Genomic DNA, 21109 nt, shown 5'->3' with positions numbered 1-21109 from the left:
TAATTGAACTCCTTTAAAGTTACCACCAATGACACCTCACATTTTTTTCTTTTTTGCATTATCCGTTTTACTATATGGAAATGTTGGGGCAGATTTAATGGAGCTTGTTAGCTGGAGCGTTGTTGTTAATTCAGTTGTACAGCACACAGAGGCTGCACACAGATCTGCACAGCAGGAGACTCCACACTGACGATGAAAGAAGCCGAAAACTGTGCAGAATAATAAAAGAGAGCATGTGACAGACATGATTAATAGCAAACTGAGCTGCCTGTGGTTAATCTGAGAAATCATCGGAACAAACGAGGGAGCCACAAGATATGAGTGGGTAACAGTGAGGGGGGAAAATAACTTTTGTATCACAGCTTCTTTGTGTAAGAGATATGGTTTAACTCTACAACAAATTTCAGTGTCTCGAGTAGAAAAAATCCCTAACGTCAGTATATTGTATTACAAAAGATAATGTCATTTAACAGGATTCATCTTTCAGTTTGTTGCAAAGCTTCACAAATTAAATTTGTGCGACAAGACTGGAGTTCTTATCCATTCCCAAACCTGCAGTGAAATTAAACTATTATCACTCCTTAACCATTGTCAAGCATTTGAGCTGAATCTTACGACACATTAACTGTATTACTTATAACGTAGACACAGGGCGACGCAGTAGTTTTTTATAAGGTCTTTGATTGGTGTCTTCCCCCCCCATCCCCCATGTTTGTATTTGGACTGCAGTTTACATCAGATCCTCAGATTAGTATTTTTGTTAATGATGGACTTTTATCAACCTGCCCTTACTGTAAACATTTTAAACAGCACCTTCATGTTGCATCAACAAGGTCGATAAATGTTGAAGGTTCATAGTTTGCAGCTACATGCAAATTGAAGATTTTCTAGCCACAGATGAGTCCCTCCAGATTTTCTGAGGGGTTGGGAGTAAAATCGGATAGCATTATGTGATTTTCTCTTCATAATGGTTTCTCCAAAGAAACTAAACATCCAGAGATCAGCCCTAACCTCATGACCAACTACCTAATACTGTTTGTGCCCCTCTCATCAGTCCACGTTTTTATTGTTGAAACTGTCTGGATCTTAAGCAGCTTCCAGTGGAAATATCAGGAGAGTCATACTTTCTGCTCTTAACAGCATATTTGCTGTTTTATATCTTGTAGTCATGGTTTTACACTCTGTCGTAATGGAACACCCGCAGTCTGATTTGGGAGATTTGTTTTTCCAAAAGTGGCAAATTTACAACAAAAGTGTTTCTCTCTGCTGGCCTGATGGAGCTTGTGTCTATATCCTGCAGGAACACTTGCTTTCAGTGCATCAATTATTAAAGTTTATGTAGAGTCTGCAAAACTCAAAGTACATATTCTTACTTTGAGTACTTCCTTTTTTTCTACCAAGTGGCTCCCTTGAGGCTTTGACGGAGGAAAACAAACAGAAAAGTTGTTTTGAGGATTGGTTCAAAGTTAAGGAGACATGCAACTGCATTAATTTCATAAAAAAAAATAAAAAAGATGTTGGTATGTCATCCCGACTGGACGGATATGCTGTTAGGTTTCTGTGATAACATTTCGGTAACCCTTCCTTTTACAAATTAGTACCAGCTAACTTACTGAGTAACTATAGATGTTTTACTAACCTACATGCGACAAGTTTGTGGTGAGTGATCAATAACAGGTAAGGAAAGTACTGATGTAATTCTTCATAGTTTCTGAGGTAAATGAATCATTAGCGGGTACAGTCAGGGACAATAACCATAATAATCAAAGTAATCTATTGGAGTATTATCTTAAATTCTGGACAGGACAAAATAAAGTGTGTGGGGCATTTCTATGAAATTGTTTCCTAGTGTCCTGGAATGCACACAATGATATCTGAGTTGTTATCATCTGAAACCAGTCAGAACTGCCTGGTACTTAACTGAAGTTATTGGTAATGCTGGAGGTTTTTCTTTTTTTTCTCTTCAGCTGTAGTTTCCCTGTATTTCCAGTGATAGTACACCATAATGCACCACAATGACCATGCAATTACTGGATTAATACCTGGTAATTTGGGGACCCTAAAAGGAAGGGCGACCAAAATATATTTAATGTGAATATCTTATTACTTAATTGTGTGCTAATGTGTAAGGTATATGCATTTTTGTTACCAAATGACTGATTAGCATTCCAGATGTACCTGCACCAGGAATCTCGTACCTGTCTTCTTTTTTTTTCCCTCTTGCTTTCTTCCGCAGCTGTTCAACCTGTTTGTACGTTGTGTTTTGTCCTGAAAGCTTCCTGCCTTCAGGCCAAAAGCAGCTGTACATTATTCAACACATTTAGTATACTTGGACAGTCATGAGGAGCGCTCGCTTTGTCTCATCATGCAAATAATCTGCCAACATGCAAACCTGCTGATATGGAACCGTTTTTAGATTTGTTGTTTTCTGCTCAATAAACTCGGAAACGATTCTGTGTTGATGGAGCAACAGGGACATGATTCCTCGAAATCTGTTACACCATGTGAATAGGAATAGAGTTTGTGTTTCCATGGGCTGTTTATTTTCAGAGTTGCTCGGCGTATTGTTGTCACAAAAAACATTCACTCAGATATTCATAGATATTATGTTTATTTTTTTTCTTCTGAATTTTGTCCTTTACAAAGCATTAAGTCTGTGCCTTCATTTTGTTCTTTCTGCTGCTCTACACAAATGAGCGGTGTTGCACGTGTGCAGCCCAGCGTACGCTGAATCTGTATTTAGTGATTTTTATAGCAAGAAAAGAAAGTTGTATACTGTAGCAGAGCAGAAGGAAGAGGCTGGAGGTAGGGTTGCTAGATATGATTCCAACATATCTGATTCTTATACGAGTAGTGGCAGCTGGTCAACAGAGGGCACTAGGGTGCACCCCGCCACCCCCTTACAAGGAGAATGACAGACGTTCGGATGTTAAATATAAAGGCACCATAAAAAGGTACCTTACAGATAGACCTGTATGGTTTGTTACATTGTAGGTGTAAAAACATCCACTGTGCTCCAGCCTGAAATATAACAGTCCTGATAACAACATTTGAGCTTCCCACCCTGAGTGTGACGTCACAGGAACATGGCCGCTGCGAAAAATTGTATATGATCCAGACTAGTGCCTTAACCTTAACCCTTAATCTGACCAAAAGTTATGTTTGATTTAAAAAATCACCTCTACACAGTATGTACTGATAAAGAAATTAGCAATTAAGCCCAAAATATTCTTTTGCAGCAGTCTGTAGGTATATTTATTTCTGCTTTAAAGATAGGCATTTTAATATAGGATTCCTTCGTTTTTTGAGCCGGCCTCATGCAGAGCATGGAACTGCAGTCTTTTGCACTTCAGCATTAGCTTCTTTTCTTCAACACCAGGGGTTGGTTACTTTCAAAAAATATTTAAGTTGTAATAATTTGGCTACATGCAAATAGGTCTCGATTGAAGTCTGTCTTCTTTCATCTTTTTGCTGGTCACTCTTCCTACAGTGCCCCTCAGCATTTTGAAGCAGAAGAACTTTCAACTCTTGCCAAGTTTTGTGAAGCAGAAATCAGTGGATCCCTCTTTTGTGGCGGCTCATGTGGATGCACAAAGATCAAGGCTTAGTTCATACAGGCACAGAGAAATAACAGAGCATTATGGGTCCAAAAAGAAGCTCTCTCTCCTATAAGAACAAACTGTACTTGCAAAGTATCCATCATATTGTCTGCATCTGCCCAGAAATCTACAGGAACAAGACGTACAAACTATAAACAACTTGTGAGTCCAGAAACACAAGGCAAATAGCCAGTTTTTATTTTTAGAGGCGTTCAAGTGTTTTCACATTATTCCTTTAAGTGTTTGGCAGGGAACACCAGTGTTCCTCCTGTTGTACAAACCTTAAAGCCAATTTTCAATTTGCCAGAACTCCAGAGGATCCTGTCTGTGCAAAGTGTTATGATTAAGCCATTTTTATAAAGGACTATGTTGATAAGAGATGCTGGGTGAAAACAAGCGTTTTAAAACAGCCAAATCTCATTTTGGAACAACAGTGTTTTTGTCCCGGTGCAACCTTTTTTCTATCGTGGAGTTTAGTATCGGGCTGAGCCAGAACCTCCCTGGGCTGTTCTCCATATTGTTTGTTTTCTGGCAACTGGACAGCAAGCAGCCTCAGCTTGCTAGTAAACAATACAGCGACATGACATGCTCCTCAGTGTCACTTCTGTCTGGCTGTGACTGATAGTCTTCCTGGCGTGGACGACCATCGACAGGCTGTGTGGGCAGATTTCTGATCTTAGCGACTGAGAGCTGATGTGTGAGACAGACAGACATTTAGCTTGTTTTGCAGATTGTTCCACAACTATAACAGTGCAGTATGATACAAATGATCCTCTTTACAACAGTGTTGAGCTGCAGCAGACAAGGCTCCTTTAAAGGGCCCATATTATGCTTTTTCTGGTTTTATGTGCCCTTTAGTGTGTTTTCCAAGTGTCCTGTGCATGTTTAGGCACATCTATTTGCAGAAGTTCAAAGTCCTGGAAACGCGGCTTCTCCTACGTCCTCCTGTTAGCTGCATGTAACGCTCGGTTCTAGCCCCCCTCGATAACAAATTGTCAGTGTGACGTCTTGTCAGTGTGATATCACTGATCTAAACCCATTGGCTCGTTGTGGCAAGCCCAGCAGCTCATGTTGTATGCCCGTTAACTTCTGTGGCATGCCCACGATATTTCCTGTGCGGTAGCACAGTAGTGCTAAGGTGCTAATGTTTTTGCTCCCCGGCCCTCGGAGCCAGAGTGGCTGAGCGACTGACCAATTACGGCAGAGCCGACAGGCCGACCAATCAGATCAGACTTGGCACACGTGGGGACTCTGAACGTGGGCACTTCAAAGCCTTAGAGAGAGAGTCAGAAGCGAGCCGGTGCATGGAGCGGCAGTACACTTTCTTCGAACTTTAGCTATTGTGAACATACTTTAGTAGGTACATTAAATATACGAACCCCAAAAAGGGCATAATATGGGCTCTTTAAGAATTAATAAGTTTGATATACTACCGCTGCGTTAATGGCCGATAAATCATTTACTGAAGCTTTCCAGCTTAGTTATAAGCCGTTAATACATATGATACAGTATCTAACAAAAGTGAGTACACCCCTCACATTCCTGCAAATACCTTATTATATATTTTCATGGGACAACATTGAAGAAATTACACTTGGATACAATGTAAAGTAGTCAGTGTACAGCTTGTATAACAGTGTAAATTTACTGTCCCCTCAAAATAACTCAACACACAGCCATTAATGTCTAAACCGCTGGCAACAAAAGTGAGTACACCCCTAAGTTGATATGTCCAAATTGGGCCCAATTAGCCATTTTCCCTCCCCGGTGTCAATGTGAATCGTTAGTGTTACAAGGTCTCGGGTGTGAATGGGGAGCAGGTTTGTTAAATTTGGTGTTATCACTCTCTCACTCTCATGGCACCTCATGGCAAAGAACTCTCTGAGGATCTGAATGGCCACCATTATTTTCCAGCACTGCCTTAACCCTCTTGGGCATGGAGTTCACCAGAGCTTCACAGGTTGCCACTGGAATCCTCTTCCACTCCTGTTTCGCCCAGTTTCCGAAGGGAGGGGATCATGCTCTGCTTCAGTATGTCACAGTACATGTTGGCATTCATGGTTCCCTCAATGAACTGTAGCTCCCCAGTGCCGGCAGCACTCACGCAGCCCCAGACCATGACACTCCCACCACCATGCTTGACTGTAGGCACGACACACTTGTCTTTGTACTCCTAACCTGGATGAAGCCACAAACTCTTGGCACCATCTGAACCAAATAAGTTTGTCTTGGTCTCATCAGACCACAGGACATGGTTCCAGTAGTCCATGTCCTTAGTCTGCTTGTCTTCAGCAAACTGTTTGCTGGCTTTCTTGTGTATCATCTTTTAGAAGAGACTTCCTTCTGGGACGACAGCCATGCAGACCAATTTGATGCAATGTGCGGTGTATGGTCTGAGCACTGACAGGCTGACCCCCCACCCCTTCAACCTCTGCAGCAATGCTGGCAGCACTCGTACATCTATTTTCCAAAGACAACCTCTGGATATGACGCTGAGCACATGCACTTAACTTCTTTGGTTGACCATGGCGAGGCCTGTTCTGAGTGGAACTTGTCCTGTTAAACCGCTGTATGGTCTTGGCCACCGTGCTGCAGCTCAGTTTCAGGGTGTTGGCAATCTTCTTATAGCCTAGGCCATCTTTATGTAGAGCAACAATTCTTTTTTTCAGATCCTCAGAGAGTTCTTTGCCATGAGGTGCCATGAGAGTGAGAGAGTGATAACACCAAATTTAACAAACCTGCTCCCCATTCACACCCGAGACCTTGTAACACTAACGATTCACATTGACACCGGGGAGGGAAAATGGCTAATTGGGCCCAATTTGGACATTTTCACTTAGGGGTGTACTCACTTTTGTTGCCAGCGGCTTAGACATTAATGGCTGTGTGTTGAGTTATTTTGAGGGCACAGTAAATTAACACTGTTATACAAGCTGTGCACTGACTACTTTACATTGTATCAAAGTGTCATTTCTTCAGTGTTGTCCCATGAAAAGATATAATAAAGTATTTGCAGAAATGTGAGGGGTGTACTCACTTTTGTGAGATACTGTAGGTGTCCAGGTTGGGAAAAATAAGGTTGGCTGATGTTTATCCTCCTCGAGCGTGACACTGGCTTTGCCTTCATTGTTCTGTAATTTACCAGGAGGTCCATCTGCTCATTATGCTGGGATAAATATTAGTTAGTCTCTAGGTATTCTCACTTCCAAAGTTTTTATTTTCTTCCCACATATCACAAAGCACTTATGAGCCAGCTAGCAGTTACTGTATGGGTCACCACTGTGGCACTATTGGCAACTGTGAATGCTAAACACCCACAGCAAACCACTCCCTGAGTTTCTGTTTTAAAAGGAAACAGCTTTGCAGCATCTAATAGCACTCTGCAATCTGATTTCATGCATTTTAAGATATATCCTTGTTGCTCTTCTTACCATTAACTTAGAGTTTGGAGAAGTTTGAAGTGTGCTTTTTTTTTGCACCAGTAACCACAACCCACAGAGATGTCACAGTGTCGACCAAGTAACAACCACCGGTGTCAAAAAACAAAGCCAAAGCCAAAAACTGCAATTCTTTGAGTGTCCGCTTGAGGAATCCCCTTATTAAAATTTTTACAGCAGAAATAAACATGTTTACAGCCTGGTGCAAAAAGAAAACAGAAAACATTTTGGTCTCAGTATAGCTCATTTCAATATTCCTAAAATCTACATGCAGAACAAATAATTTGCTTGGATTGTTTTAATGCTGACAGTCTCGCATGTATTTGCATAATTATGGGCGTCACTGATTTAACTGACAGGTGGGGGCCTTGTAGCTGTTTACCAAGAGGCTAAGACCCGCCTCTCTGCCTCCTTTTTGACTGTTACTGGATTGGTCGAAAGCTAGTTGGAGAAAGCATTTTGAATATGGCGACCACCTCGTCTGAAACCAATGACGTCACTGAGGCCAAGTCCATGTTTTATACAGTCTATAGTACTGACACACCCTTGATTACACGTATTCCTCACTTTGACAATGAGAGGATAAATGACTGAAAGGCAGAGCAAAAAAGTAGTTTGTTTTTGGTGAGTATTAATGCATGTGAGAGAAAGTCTTTGAGTCATTTGTGGCTCCCGTGGGAGCTCAGTAGAACTGCTAAATGTCCTTTAGTCGGCATCAGTAAAGGCTGTAGACTACATGTTTCAATATAAAAACGGGGAGTAAGCTTAACAAATGTATTTAGTTTTGTTCCTTATCGCAACTTGAACCTAGCTGCCAAAAAAAACCTCCAACATATCATGACTGTCTCTGTTGTTGGGTTGCATTGTGGGTAATGTAGGTTTTTGGGAAGATTGATTTGTAGAGTTAAAAAATACCTTGGCTTCTTTTGCATCAAGTCTGGACATGGTTTCATCCAATCTCTTTGGGTAGCTCTTTAAAAAAGATTATGGGTTTCTTTCTGTCTCATCAGCACTAGCCTAAGTAAGTGATTCATTGAAGATGACATATATTGGGTCATCGTCATAGGATTTCTGCACTGCTGCAATTTTCTAGAAGCGGGAGCAGTTATTGAGGAACTTCAAGGCTTTAAGATAAAGAAATGTTACGCTAAAAAGGTAGAAAATCTCCTGAAAAGATACTTATGACATTTTCGCCAAAAATTCCTGCTTGAAGTGTATATCGAGGAAGTTGATTAAATAGCCTTGAACAAATAGAAAATACAGTTCTGACACTGTGAATACTGTTGTACAAAATCATTTATCTAGTTATTTGTTTTACACCTTATAGATGGAACTGAGGCGACTGAAGGTTTTAGCTGAAAAATTAACAGTGGCCTGTGATGCATTTTCCTTAAGTTGATCATCAGGCTATTTGTAGACCTCAATAACAAAGGCAGAGGTGAAATGAAACCTTAACCTTCAGCAAATAATGTTAGAGGCCATTGTTCAGGCTGTCATCTGGCAGAACGGTGTCAGGATCTGTCAGACTCAGCAGATCACAGTGATTGATTGATCAGACTTCTACACAATACTTTCTCTCCACCTCTATCAATCAAAGCAGCATGCTGTATGTCAGAGGCGGACAGAAAACCTGACTAAGTTAACCAATTACTCCATCAAATATGTATTTATTCTGAAAGAAATCCTTTTTGGTGAGTTGTCAAATATTTGCCTAAACTTTTGCATGAAACAACGATAGCCTCAGAGCAAAGATTCCATTGCGGAAAAAAGACAAGAGTTGGGAGAATGAAAACGAGAGGAAAGAATGAAAGATGGGGACCAAAGACCAAGTGTGGGTCAAGTGCTGCATGTCAGATTCACTGCCTGTTTATACTCCTCTCTGGCCCTATTCTTCATTTCAAAGTTAATCTTGCCTGACAAATGGTCTCTGTTGGAGACACAGAAGTCCTGGGGTAAAATGGCCAGCCAGTTTAGCCCTGTGGTTGATTTTTTTTTTAACCACTGACACACCAAGAGTGGGGGCAATGAGTTTGGCAGGGCAATATGTGTCTGGAAGAGTTCATTCGCTAATACTTTTGATGAGAAGAAACCTTTAGGCTAACAAGATACAGGAAGCTACAGGACCCAAGTTCTTGAATGTCTCAAGAATGATTTACAGACACGGACAAATTACGGGATAATCAAGTAAAGTATTCTAAGATGAAGAATAAAAGCATGCATTGTATTGGAAAGCTGGACCATAGGGTAGGGGAGATTCATACGCCACAGTTAAAATGACTTTCAGTGAACATAGAGGCACAAAACGTCTCAAATTCATGCAAGGATAACCTTTCCAACTCAAATGTTTGTGCAGCTGTAGACCAAGAAATTGGCATCTGTTTCCAGAGGCTTATATCATCCATCAGATGAAGTTGGATGATGCTTACTAATTTGTTCCCAGATTGATAAACCAGGATGTGAAAGATAATGATATGTCCATCTAATAACTACAATTTCTGACCTTCCTGTTCTAGTTTTAAATTCTGGTTAAAACATCTGGTCCTATGTTTTCTAAAGCAATTCCAAAAATATATTTTGTTGTAGCCTCAATGTGTGCCAAATTACCCAACTTTCATCCAAGCCACTCGCTGATGTTGTGAATTTCAAGTAGGCCTACACTATTTTGATTTTAAAACAGTGATTTGGATTCAGGATGCGTGTGAGGCACTGAGAAAAGACTGGAGAGCTCTTTAATGACCAGCGAAGGTGAAGGTATCTTGTAAATTGTAAAACATTATGAACCATATAACACTTTGGCATCATGTTATGCAGCACTTAATGCTAAAAAAAAAAACATTACACAGTTGAGGACCACACAAACATTTACTCACGTTCCAACATATTTGCTTACAACTCCAACTTCTTGTTTAACCCCTTAGCTTTAAAACGTACATCCCTTTACTCGACCTTGTTAAAACTGACTTATTCTGTGTTGCTTGATTTGTGTTGGATGTAGGGATGACCAGTTAACCGCGGTTACCACTGTCTTTACTCTGAGAAATGTCAGGAAAATGTAAACCATGTGATCTGACAAATGTGTCTACTGAAGCCTGATGATACAAAGACTCACTCATTGTTAGATTGTGGTGTAGGCCTGAAAAAGAAAATCTGTCCAGACTTGACTGCAAACTGTCATCCATCAGGAAAGAAGAGCATCGTTTCAGGGACAGAGTGTTCCTTTTTTTTCTTTTTCTGGCTGACTAATAAAAAATAGAAATGTCAACATAATTTAAAAAGCATATCAACACTGACTGACTCTAAACAAAAAAACAGTCAGTTTGGACCCGACCGAACATTTTACACCTATCAAGTGTGATAACTCTTCTTCTATATTTTTTCGTGTTAACTGGCTGTTGGCAAACCAGTTTATAGGCGGATTTCTGCCACCAAGTGGACCGGAGTGTTGAGCATGAGATTGGGGCAGTTAAAAAAAAGAATAATAATTTAAAAAAAATTAAAAACATACAACAACAAAAAACTGATGTAATGAGTCGGAGATGTTTATCAGATCAGAACAGAACCAACATTCGTCTCTCTCTTACTTCTGTATTGTCTTGAGAACTTCTGTCACCTCTCATCTGTCAATCTGTCCCTCTGTCCTCTGTTGTTGTGTTCGTTTGTCCTCCAGTCACTCTGGCTGTCCGCCGTCTCCTCATTTAATCGACCCAGTCTGAACCAAAGGACTGTGTGTACACTGATATCTGAACGACTCCTCTTCCTATTAGAGGCCGATCTGTACGACTCCTCCTCCTCCATACCTCCCCTCTCTTCGTCTCTCCCAGCTGTCCTCCCAGCTGTCCTCCAACATGTCTTACACCCTGTTTGTCAAAGACAGTTCAGGGATTAATGGACCACTTAACTGTAACTGCCACCATCAGCAAAAGACATGAAAAGCTTTTCTGGGTCAAAGCACAACTCCCAGTTAGAGGCCTGAAATCATATTTAGCTCACCAAAGGAAAACCCATGCCAATTAACGTAGATAAAAAAAACAAACTAAAACAACAAGTAAACCATCAAAAACACATACTGTGTGTGTGTGTGTGTGTGTGTGTGTATATATATAAGTGTGCTCCGTTCCGGTATATATATATATACACTCTACACACATAAATAAATACTGTACATTAACACACAGCACTGCACATACATAAAAGTGAACATTTAGGACCATACAATTTTAATCAGCACCTTTTTAAAAGCGATCAGCATAACAGCTGATTTTAATCTGCATATAGTTATATGATACACATAACAGCATTAGCAAGTTGTAGAAGAATACTTTGAAAGGTGTCGTGGCAACTCATGGCTAATTCCACCTTCAGCACGTGGTCACACTCGGCAGGGGGTATAAAACACCTTTTACAAATGATCAGTAATATTTACAGTTCCCCTGTGTTCCCCTCATACAAACAGCCTCCATCTGCGCTGATAACACGTTATAGTCTAAACTGAGAACGCATACATTAACATCAAAAGGTTGTAACGGTGTCTTCTTTCTCAGTTCTTGAGAAAGATTGCCAAATTTCATATGTTGTTCTCCAAAAAAGACCCAAAACATAATTTTTTCTTCTTTATCTAAAAAAAGTTCAATATTTTTTAAATAATCTTGTACCAAACATTAAACATTTGCCCCCAAAAAACAACTTAATAAAGTGTTTCACTAAGATGGGACACTTGACAAAAATTGACATTCTCCTCCAGAAGCAACATTAAGACTGTGCCAACATGAAGTGCCCGTATAGCTACTCTAACAGGAGTACCAAAGCAAAGTGTTCATTCTTCAAAAAAAAGTAAAAAGTCTGAAGTGTGCTCCGTTCCGGTTTGGAATGTTTACCTTGTTCTTTATAGTTCAAAAAAGGTTGTCAACATTTCCGACACTTCGTTACTTTTGTGTTTTAAAATGTTACAATTTACATTAATAAAAACCCCAGCAACGATGATATCATATCTTCAGTCACATTTTTTAACCCAGTGCTGCTGCAAGAGAAAGCAGCAGGTTCCATTCAAATTCCCAGGCTGACAAATACTGATGATTTTTAAGTCAGAGTTCTGTTTATGTCACTGACAAAGAGACAGAGAGCAGAGGAGGTGATTCTCTCTAAAATGGGAAAACAACATTGGCAACGTTTTGACACCATCACATTTTTTCCCCAGTTTTTCTCGCTGTGGATCGAAATTGTTTGATTTGACTAGTATTGTATGGAGGTTTAGAATTCCGGCATCATGACAGCCCTTCATACACACCGTATATATAAAGAGTGTAGAACCTTCATGAGGCAGCATGTAATGTAAAGGGACACCTTTTTTTTTTGTGATGTAAAATGAGCAACAAAAATAACAATGGAACCATAAATACTTATTCAGCCCTTATGCTCCTGTTCAAGCAGTTCCACTGACACACATAACTGTACTGTATTGTTGTGTGCAAAAATACAGCAGCTTGTCATGATAGATTAGTTTCTGTTGTACATTCACTCTGCTGGAGAAGTATTCTGCACTGAGTGGATGCCTTTTTTTCATTTAGGTTTCCTTTGGTCTGGGAATAGAGGTCCTGAAACCTGCAGCAAAAAAAAAAAATACCCGAGGGATGAGTTAACCCCTGAGGTGTCTGGTAATCAGAGTAAAAAAGGAGTCAGATAAAGTACACAGTAGAACTAGGGTTAAATGATATAATTTCATTCTTGTGTAAATTGTGATAAATCAAGAAAAACGACATAGCATCTGGTATTCCTCAGGATGTCTCAACAAACAGCATTGCCAGAGGTCTGTTTTATATTGTCTTGCCAAGTTTGACAAATCAAGAACTGTTTTATTTTGTTGACTAGCTGGTGCATGGAGGCCACCTTGCCAGCCAACCTTCGAATCAGGATCTAACCTAATATACCAAGAAGCAAACAGATACAGTTATGCCTTTGGGAGCAATATGAGGTTCATTATCTGACCGGAGTACTGTTGATCTTCAGATGAGTTCTTACTCCTGCGTCACAGCCGTCTTAACACCATTTATTTCTTTTTGACGCCAAATCACAGGAAGTGTAGAAGTCTCTATGTTTGACTAGTCTTATGACTTTATCATCTCAACATAAAACAATCTCCAGTAGTCTAATCTCATTATCAAAGGATTTGTGATATTAAGAGGTGGATTGGTGAAGAATCCCCAATCTGTTGGTGTTTGATTATGATTATTATTATTTCATCACATATGACTAATGTTAACATCTTCACATGGGCTGTCTCATCTGATGAACACTCCACTCCAAATGCTAGTTGCTGCTCTTTATTTGAACCTCTGACTGTAGCGGTATGCTCCACAACTCAACCCAACAGATCAAGTATTGGCAGATATGTCTCACTGTTATTACTGACTCAAAATAGAGAGTTCTTATCATTCACTTTAAAGTCCAGTTCCAAAGGTAAAAAAGAAATGCCATTCTGGAACACAATGTAAAAAAATCAAACAACACAATAAGACATTTGTTGAGTCTGCAGGGATTCTGATTCGTGGGAGCTTTGTGAAAAACCAACAACCAACAGATCAATGTGAGGTAATTTGTAAACCGCTGAGTCAACATTCAGGAGTGTCTGAGTCCGAGATGAGTCAATACAGAGAGAAAATCTAGCCACAGAAAGGACCCAGAGATGTTGTAAAAATCTACATCATGTAAAGGAAATAGTATATCACTGTTAGCCCTCAGGCCTTTGTAACAAAATCAGATTATTACCTACTTATGTCTCATGCAAGCTGAATACACGTTTCATAAATTGCTATTTGCTTTCATATTCAGTCATTGTGGAATACTCAGTAGAGCATTTTGTTAGCATGAATTAAATTAATTATTTAATTAATTAATTAATTAATTCTTAATTTATTTGTTGGCCATTCAAAGTCTGAGAATTTTTCCGAAGATGGGGAAATTGTCAATTGTCCAGAGGAGGAGCTAGTCATCTTTCTTGTTTTAGTAGATTTTAAAATCACAATCATTGAACTATAATAACAACTATAATAACACCCACGGCCACGATCTGTTCGCAGAGAATTTTAAAATGATGGTTCTGCCATCTCTTTTCTTTGTTAGGAGACTGAAACATGCACTTAACAGAATAACAGGGACTTCAGGGCACAGGCAGTGATTTCAGTCAGAAAATGATTGCATAGTTCTTGTATAAGACCTTTTTTTATTAAACTGAAACAGCTTTGTCTAATTCCTACAATCTTCCCCACTCCAACTGACACTGCCATTTAGTTTATTCTTGTTCCTGACACTAGCACTGGCAAGCTGAAAAGGTTACAGAAAGCACAGCTCTTGATTGATAGGTAAAAACCACACAGAGTGAAATCAAACCTCCACACTGTAAACCTTCTAGTTTGTTACATATTTTAATAGGCGGGGGAAATGTTTCCTCTTTTGAACTCTATGACTATGCTCTTCTTTGTGTTTGTTAAGGTGAAAGATATTTCCTCACAAATGTTGGGAGAGAGAAATAAAATCATCAACCTCTGTTGTTGCTGTCACCCTGGTTTGTTTTCTTTTTTAATAACACAGAAGAGAAAGGTATGAAAGTGTTTTTAATAGGACGCCTGGATCACAGAGGTGAGGACGGTTAAGACCACAAAGCGTTGGGAAAGGGCCGCCGCTTTGATCTATCACTTCAGCAGTAAAGCTGTGCAAAGCCTTTAAGTGTAGGGAAAGAAGACACATCCGACTCAACAGGTTATTTAATGTACCATAGGGGTTTTTTTTTAAGTCCAACCCAGAAATGTCCATTGTTGTGAGACAAATTCCCTTGATTTTAATTAAAGGCAAAAATATGGATTCCAAGATCTTGTTCTTGGTAAATTGTATCCTCAACGAAAGTTCAAACTTCTTATTAAGTTTAAGTAAGTATATTAAGTATTGAGAGTTAATCAGACCACCCATTTTTTTCTTCACTAACAAGGCAAGGATTTCTGGAGACTGCTGCTTGAGTCAAGCTGATTCTCACAACGGAAAACGGTTAACCTGCTATGCAAAAAAAAAGATAATCTTACCCTGATGGTGAAATCTTTCCCTCACTTTATTTTCTTTTTAAAAATACATTTAGCACTTTTTATAGCTTTATTGTGGAGAAGTGATAGTGGACAGTGTCAGCAATCACGAAGTGGAGAGTTGGATATGACATACGGGAAAGGAGCCAAGGGCTGGATTTGAATCTGGGACTCCCGCTTCGAGAACTGCAGCCTCTGCACACTTCCTATGAGGAAAACCTGATTTTGAGACTTGACCTCAGATAAATTACTTGGCAAGTTGGGCAATGTTGCCAACATGAAAGAGGAATGTGAGGTATGTGATGGCAAGATTGGAATACCAAAAAATATTGTTCATTTTCAGGCGCTAGCTTACAGACAATAATGGGAATTACCTGGGCTCCAAAGGGTTTGGTGGCACCAGTGATGTGTGCAGCCAGGTGGAAGAATGTGCTAGGAAATGCAGCCTGATGGCTGTGCAGTCTAAGTGAAAGAGACTTAACAGGCTCAGCAGAAAGAGAAAGAGGTAAAAGAAAAAGACACAAAGAAGCAGGTAAAGAAGGCCTGGAGGAAAGGTTTCTGCTTTGGCACTTTCCTGAGTGGTTATCGGAATTTAAACTCCGCCTGATGTTAAAAATTATCTAGCCAGGACCCTCCTCCTGGAGCCTTGAGCTGTTTCCACACATTCCCATAATAAGTTTGGGTTTCACTGAGTGGATTGGAAATCCTCCTGACGTAACACCCCCACCCATCCACCCCTGCACACTTATCCAACTCTCCACAGGGGCCTGAGGAGGAGGAGGAGGGAAGAGATGGTTTGATGATAATGATGCCGGGGTACAGGAGGAAGGGGGATACGATATTGAAGTAGGATGGAAGGAAAAGTGCACAGGGGTAAAAAGGAAGGAAAATTGGATAAGAGGGGAGGAAAAGTGCAGAAGAAGAGAAGAGAAGAGAAGGTAAGGGAAGGAAGGAAGGAAGGAAGGAATAGGTTGGGAAGACGCTGAGAAAGAAGCCGCTCGGAGTATCATTTTTCCCTCTGCCTTCTCAACTGAGATACTCTGATTAGTTTGGAAAGCACTACAGAGAGAGAGAGGGAGAAACACATCCACTCAGAAACAATTGGATGGTGTAGAAGTGGAAAAGACAGGGCTCTACATTTTCCTCACGGATCCTGTGGGAGTCTGTCCTGTGTGTGGTCTTTCTCTGACAGCGAGGCGATTAGTACACTAATCCTTAAAGAGCCATCTTGCTCTTTCTTTTTTTTGTCAGTTTGTCCTTACTATCCTTTTCTCTCTTTTCCACTGATTATCCCTTCCCTTTCTTTTTCTCGCTGTCTTTGTATTCCTCTTACCCGTTTAGGGTAAGAGGCATTTCCTCATTATATCTCTCCAGCGTCTCTCTTTTTTCCCTTCTCTCTCTCTCTCCCTTCCTCTCTTCTTTCCTCTCACTCACTTAGTCTGTTCACACTAAGTGGTCCAATTCAGGGGGCACTCGGCCCTGAAATCAGATCCATACTTCACCTCAACCAATTAGCTTCAAATTTTCGATGTCAATTAAATACACCTGTATCCATGCACAAAGTTTTATTGTAATTTTAGGTTAAAAACGGCTGGCAAACCACAGAAATTCATTGCGCCAGTCTTCTCCAAGTGACTGTTAATGCTTTAATGTAGCAACAGTAAAGCATCATCCATCCCCTTCCAGGACAGTAACCAATCGATAGAGGGTTTAGGATGTCGGGCTTCACCAGCGCCTTAAGAAACTTTTATAACCAGAGATGGGGACCTATGGGTCTGTGGTCTTTGTAGGAATAGAATTATCCTTGTCTCTTTTAGAAAGTGTTCATTTTGGCAGCTATTTTAGACCTAGTCATAGTCCTTGTCTTTGGACGAAAATGCATGTGATAAGATTGAATTACATTGTAAACGTTGTGGCAGCACTGATTTCAAATCCTATATATTTAACTAGTTTTATAGCCTGCCATCCTTTTTAAGTTCCGTTTGAGCTTTTGCAAGAGTTCCAGTTTTCAGAGATGGGCCGCGAGTTGTTCGTGAATGAAATCTGTTAGTGTGTTGTGTGCTGCTCTGTTGTCATGTGTGGAGTCTCTCACATCTTTAACATTTGTTAAGATTGAAGCAATATATTAGTGTGGGCCAGGATTTACATAGTCAACACACAATGTAGTGTATTTTGATGTTGTGAATGCTTTCTCATCTAGACTAGTGCTTGAATCCAAGGACAGCTCATACGTGAAGCAGTCAAAACAATCCTACAGGGCCTCAACACTTGATGGAGGCCATGTTTTGACTGTCCTCCACTGTGTCCGCACTCCCTCACTTCAGGGGTATATGATGTAATGAGTAGACAATCCAAGTGAAGTGCCTGAGTGACATATAGGCCTCAGGAACTAGGCTATAACACTTATCTAGGGTCTTAATCGTTTGTTCGAAGGAAGCCTCCGAATGACTTGTCCTATAAAAAAGCTTTAAAGCTCCCGATGGATAAAGTCATTGTTACATACTGCATTGGACAGCCAAGTATGAATTAATGCTAATCGTTGGCGTTTTACAGTGTTTGTTCTTATAATTGACAATACCTGAAAGTTTAGCAATTGTATTTTTTAGTAGGGACCAGATATGACCAAATATTAAAGAAGGCAATGGGGTTAACCTCCTGGCCAATTGTAGTTTGTATCTCAGCCCTCCTTCATAGCCTCCCCTGCATCTTCTTGACAATGGTGAAATGTTATAGAGAAGGCAGAAAGGAAGAGATCTGAATCCTCACACGGCAAAGTTCCCACAACTAGAATGCAAAATGTCTGGAAGTCTAAGTTCAGAACCAAGGGAAAAGTTAATGAAGTCGTTATACCTATCTTACCTACATGGCAAGAGGTTTTCTTTTTATTCTGCTGAGAAATTAAAAACTTGAAATACACAGTAAATAAGCGAGTAAAGAGATTAAGTAATGAGAACTGAGTTTAATTTACAGATAATAAGTGCTTCTATAAATGTCTAGCTCATAGTAATTGTATTTAGATGGCAGTTACATGTGTTGAACTAAGTCACTGAGGTTGTTCATTTATTAGGAGTAATCGTATCTGCATGTCAAAGAATATATGTGAAATGGGATTGTAAATTGGAAGTTACTGCGAGCAAAAGTTAAGTTTGGTTTTCTTTCCAACTCTGAGGTTTGTTGGGAATATTTTACAATTGAAATTTCCTCCTATATTTTCAGTTTCCAAACAGTACTCTGCTTTATATTCACACAATACCTAACATTTACTCCTGGGAGTTACTACTACAGTATACTGTTGTTGGACTCTGCAGCTCTTCTGGGTTTAGGTACTGTACTGATTGATGGAAAATCAGCACCAGCTTTAAAGGTTGAACACTTCTTTACAATCCACTTATATTGTCATGGGTCATCCAGGGATAGTCACAGATACTCTGTACTCCTATTCTGACTTTTTTAACTTTGTGCCAGTCTACTTTGAGCCTTGATACTGTAAGCACATGATCATGAATCTCCTGACTGTACATGTATTCATCGCTCTGTCCTCTGGAGGTTGCATTGCTATTCACAGTCAGAGTCTTATTCTCTTCAATCACAAAGCCATCCTCCACTCAGCAGCTTAGAAAGTCATGGTGGCACTTGTAACAGAATGCTAAACATGGACGAGGGAACACACTGGGCACCTTGGCACACTGAATAATAAATGTGATTGGAGGAGTATACGTTTCTTGCTTTCCTTACTGAGTACCAAACATGGATCTTGTCATTGAGATGCTGCATGCACAGGAAATACATATAATATATTTTTGCTATATTCACTCTAAAATATGATTTCTTGGGTACTATGCAGCTGAAGACAGAACCCTACATGTCTGGATAGTTCTCAGAAGTCCTAATTCATACTATGGGGTTGGTTTGATTAGAACTATTTTATAGTTTTGGTCCCTTTGTCCTTGTTCTTCACTGGTGTGTGTAACTTGTTGAAGTAAAATGGGGGATTTCAGTGTCTTCCTGAACTGAGATGTAGATCAAGCCTTGGGTTAAAGTATGAATCGTACATTTGTTCAATTCATTCATTAGTCACCTACTCGCTTACAAAACAGCAACAAAAACGGCTCCTCCTTACTTTAACTCTCTCATCCAGGTCTACACTCCCTCCCGCCCACTATGCTCTGCCAATGAAAGGCATCTGATCCAACCTTCACAACAGGGTCCTAAGATGCTGACTAGACTCTTCTCCTCTGTCGCCCCCCGGTGGTGGAATGAACTTCCAAACTCCATTCGATCTGCAGAGTCGATCTGGACCTTTAAGAAAAAGCTAAAGACCCAGCTCTTTCATGAATACCTACTAACTTAATGATGATGGTCTCGACATTATATTATTGATGATGATGATGGTAATGACGATGGTTTTTGTTTGATAACGACGACTTATAGGATAGTTTCTATTAGGGATGCAACGTTCCCTGCGCGCTGACTCACAGGCACACACAGACATACACAGACACACACAGAGCCAATTTAGAGAGAAATACAATGTGCAGAAACTAGTTAAACGCCAAACCGCTAAAACCGCAATTCACAAGTCAGTATTGAACCGTGGATGCCATACCGAACGGTTCAATATTTTATTGAGAATTATTGCATGCCTAGTATCTATACTGATTAGAGCTCTCAAGAACTGCCGTCAATGTTGTGCTTTGCCTCTGTGCAATGCCTGTCAGCGCCTGTGTGTCCAATCAGACTCAAAGCTGATCGCTTGCTCTTACTGACATTGTGCCCCTTTTTTGTACATCCTTGCTTCTGTTGTACTTGTTCTCTGATGTACGCCACTTTGGATAAAAGCCTCGGCTAAGTGAATTGTAGAATTGTAGTCATTGAACAAAGCATTAACATATCTCTTTTCAAACTTAGATGGACAAAACACATTTACTGTACTCTAATATTCACATTTGCATAACACTTGTGACAATGCCATGCAAAATGCTTGACATCAAGAGCAACTAAAGTCTAGTCCCTTGCCCAAGAACCCTGGGGTTGGAACCAAACCACCAATCCCGTGATCAGTTGACCAATAAACAACTTAACATTAGACAAAATTTAGGAATCACAGAATGAGGATTAAAAGGAAACAGTCCAAATGATTAAAGACAAGATATGATGTTTTTGGTATCTATTTTTGATAAAAATGTATAGCCTTTCACTTGACACTTCCCATACTGTAACTTGATTGTCTTTTGGTTGATTCTTGCTAGGTAAGACCCAGCATCGACCGAGCTTTACACTCATCGTGTTAAAACATACTGCCAAATGTTGTACAACTTTTTCTGTAAGATAAATAATGCATTAGTTTGATATGAGAAAAAGTTAAACATATTGATGAACTTATCTTGGGAAAGTAGCTGTGGTTGGTGAGAGAAGTGGGTCGGGGAATGTGAATACACCTAAACACAAACTGAGCAAGCGGCCATTGAAACTTCTATTTTGAAGAAATGTACTGTAAGGGAGCTTCAGAGAAGATGTAAAATAATTTTCTTGCTTTAGAACAAACTTCCTGGAGGGATTGACTGACTTGACCATTAGTGTAGCCATCCCTGCTGCGCTTACAGTTCTCTCTTAAAACCTGACATGCGGATATCACCACAGCAGGAAATTAGCATACACCTACTGGCCACAGAGCAAATCAGGTCAAATACAGTGATTCACAGACAAGAGAAAAGATATAAGCTTTCAAGTGGATGGATAGTTGGGCAGATGGATGTCTGCTCAGCCTCCTCAGGCAGAATGAGGGTGTCAGAAAAGTCTATTATCCAAACATTTCACTGAAGAAAGTGAGGAAATCTCAGCCTTCTTTCACCCTGACCTGCTTCGCTTAACTTGTTGACATGGCAACCTCAGAAAGTGCAAGAGAACATGCTGAGAGAGTATATTGCTGCTGTTAAGTGAAAATGACTCCTATCTTAGAGAGTTTATTGCTTCTTTTCTGGACAGATTTCTGCAACTCCTGGGCTTT

At 40.0% G+C, this 21109-nt stretch overlaps 1 protein-coding gene across 1 annotated transcript in view; it reads left to right on the top strand.

Moving 5' to 3' along the window:
* kcnh5b (potassium voltage-gated channel, subfamily H (eag-related), member 5b) overlaps positions 1 to 21109 on the top strand; it is a 140540-nt gene that overhangs the window by 48402 nt on the left and 71029 nt on the right. The gene's annotated exons all lie outside the window — the stretch shown is intronic.

This window comes from Labrus bergylta, chromosome 18, assembly GCF_963930695.1.
Source record: "Labrus bergylta chromosome 18, fLabBer1.1, whole genome shotgun sequence".
Classification (NCBI taxonomy): domain Eukaryota; kingdom Metazoa; phylum Chordata; class Actinopteri; order Labriformes; family Labridae; genus Labrus; species Labrus bergylta.
This window is presented reverse-complemented; position numbering and strand designations above follow the sequence as displayed.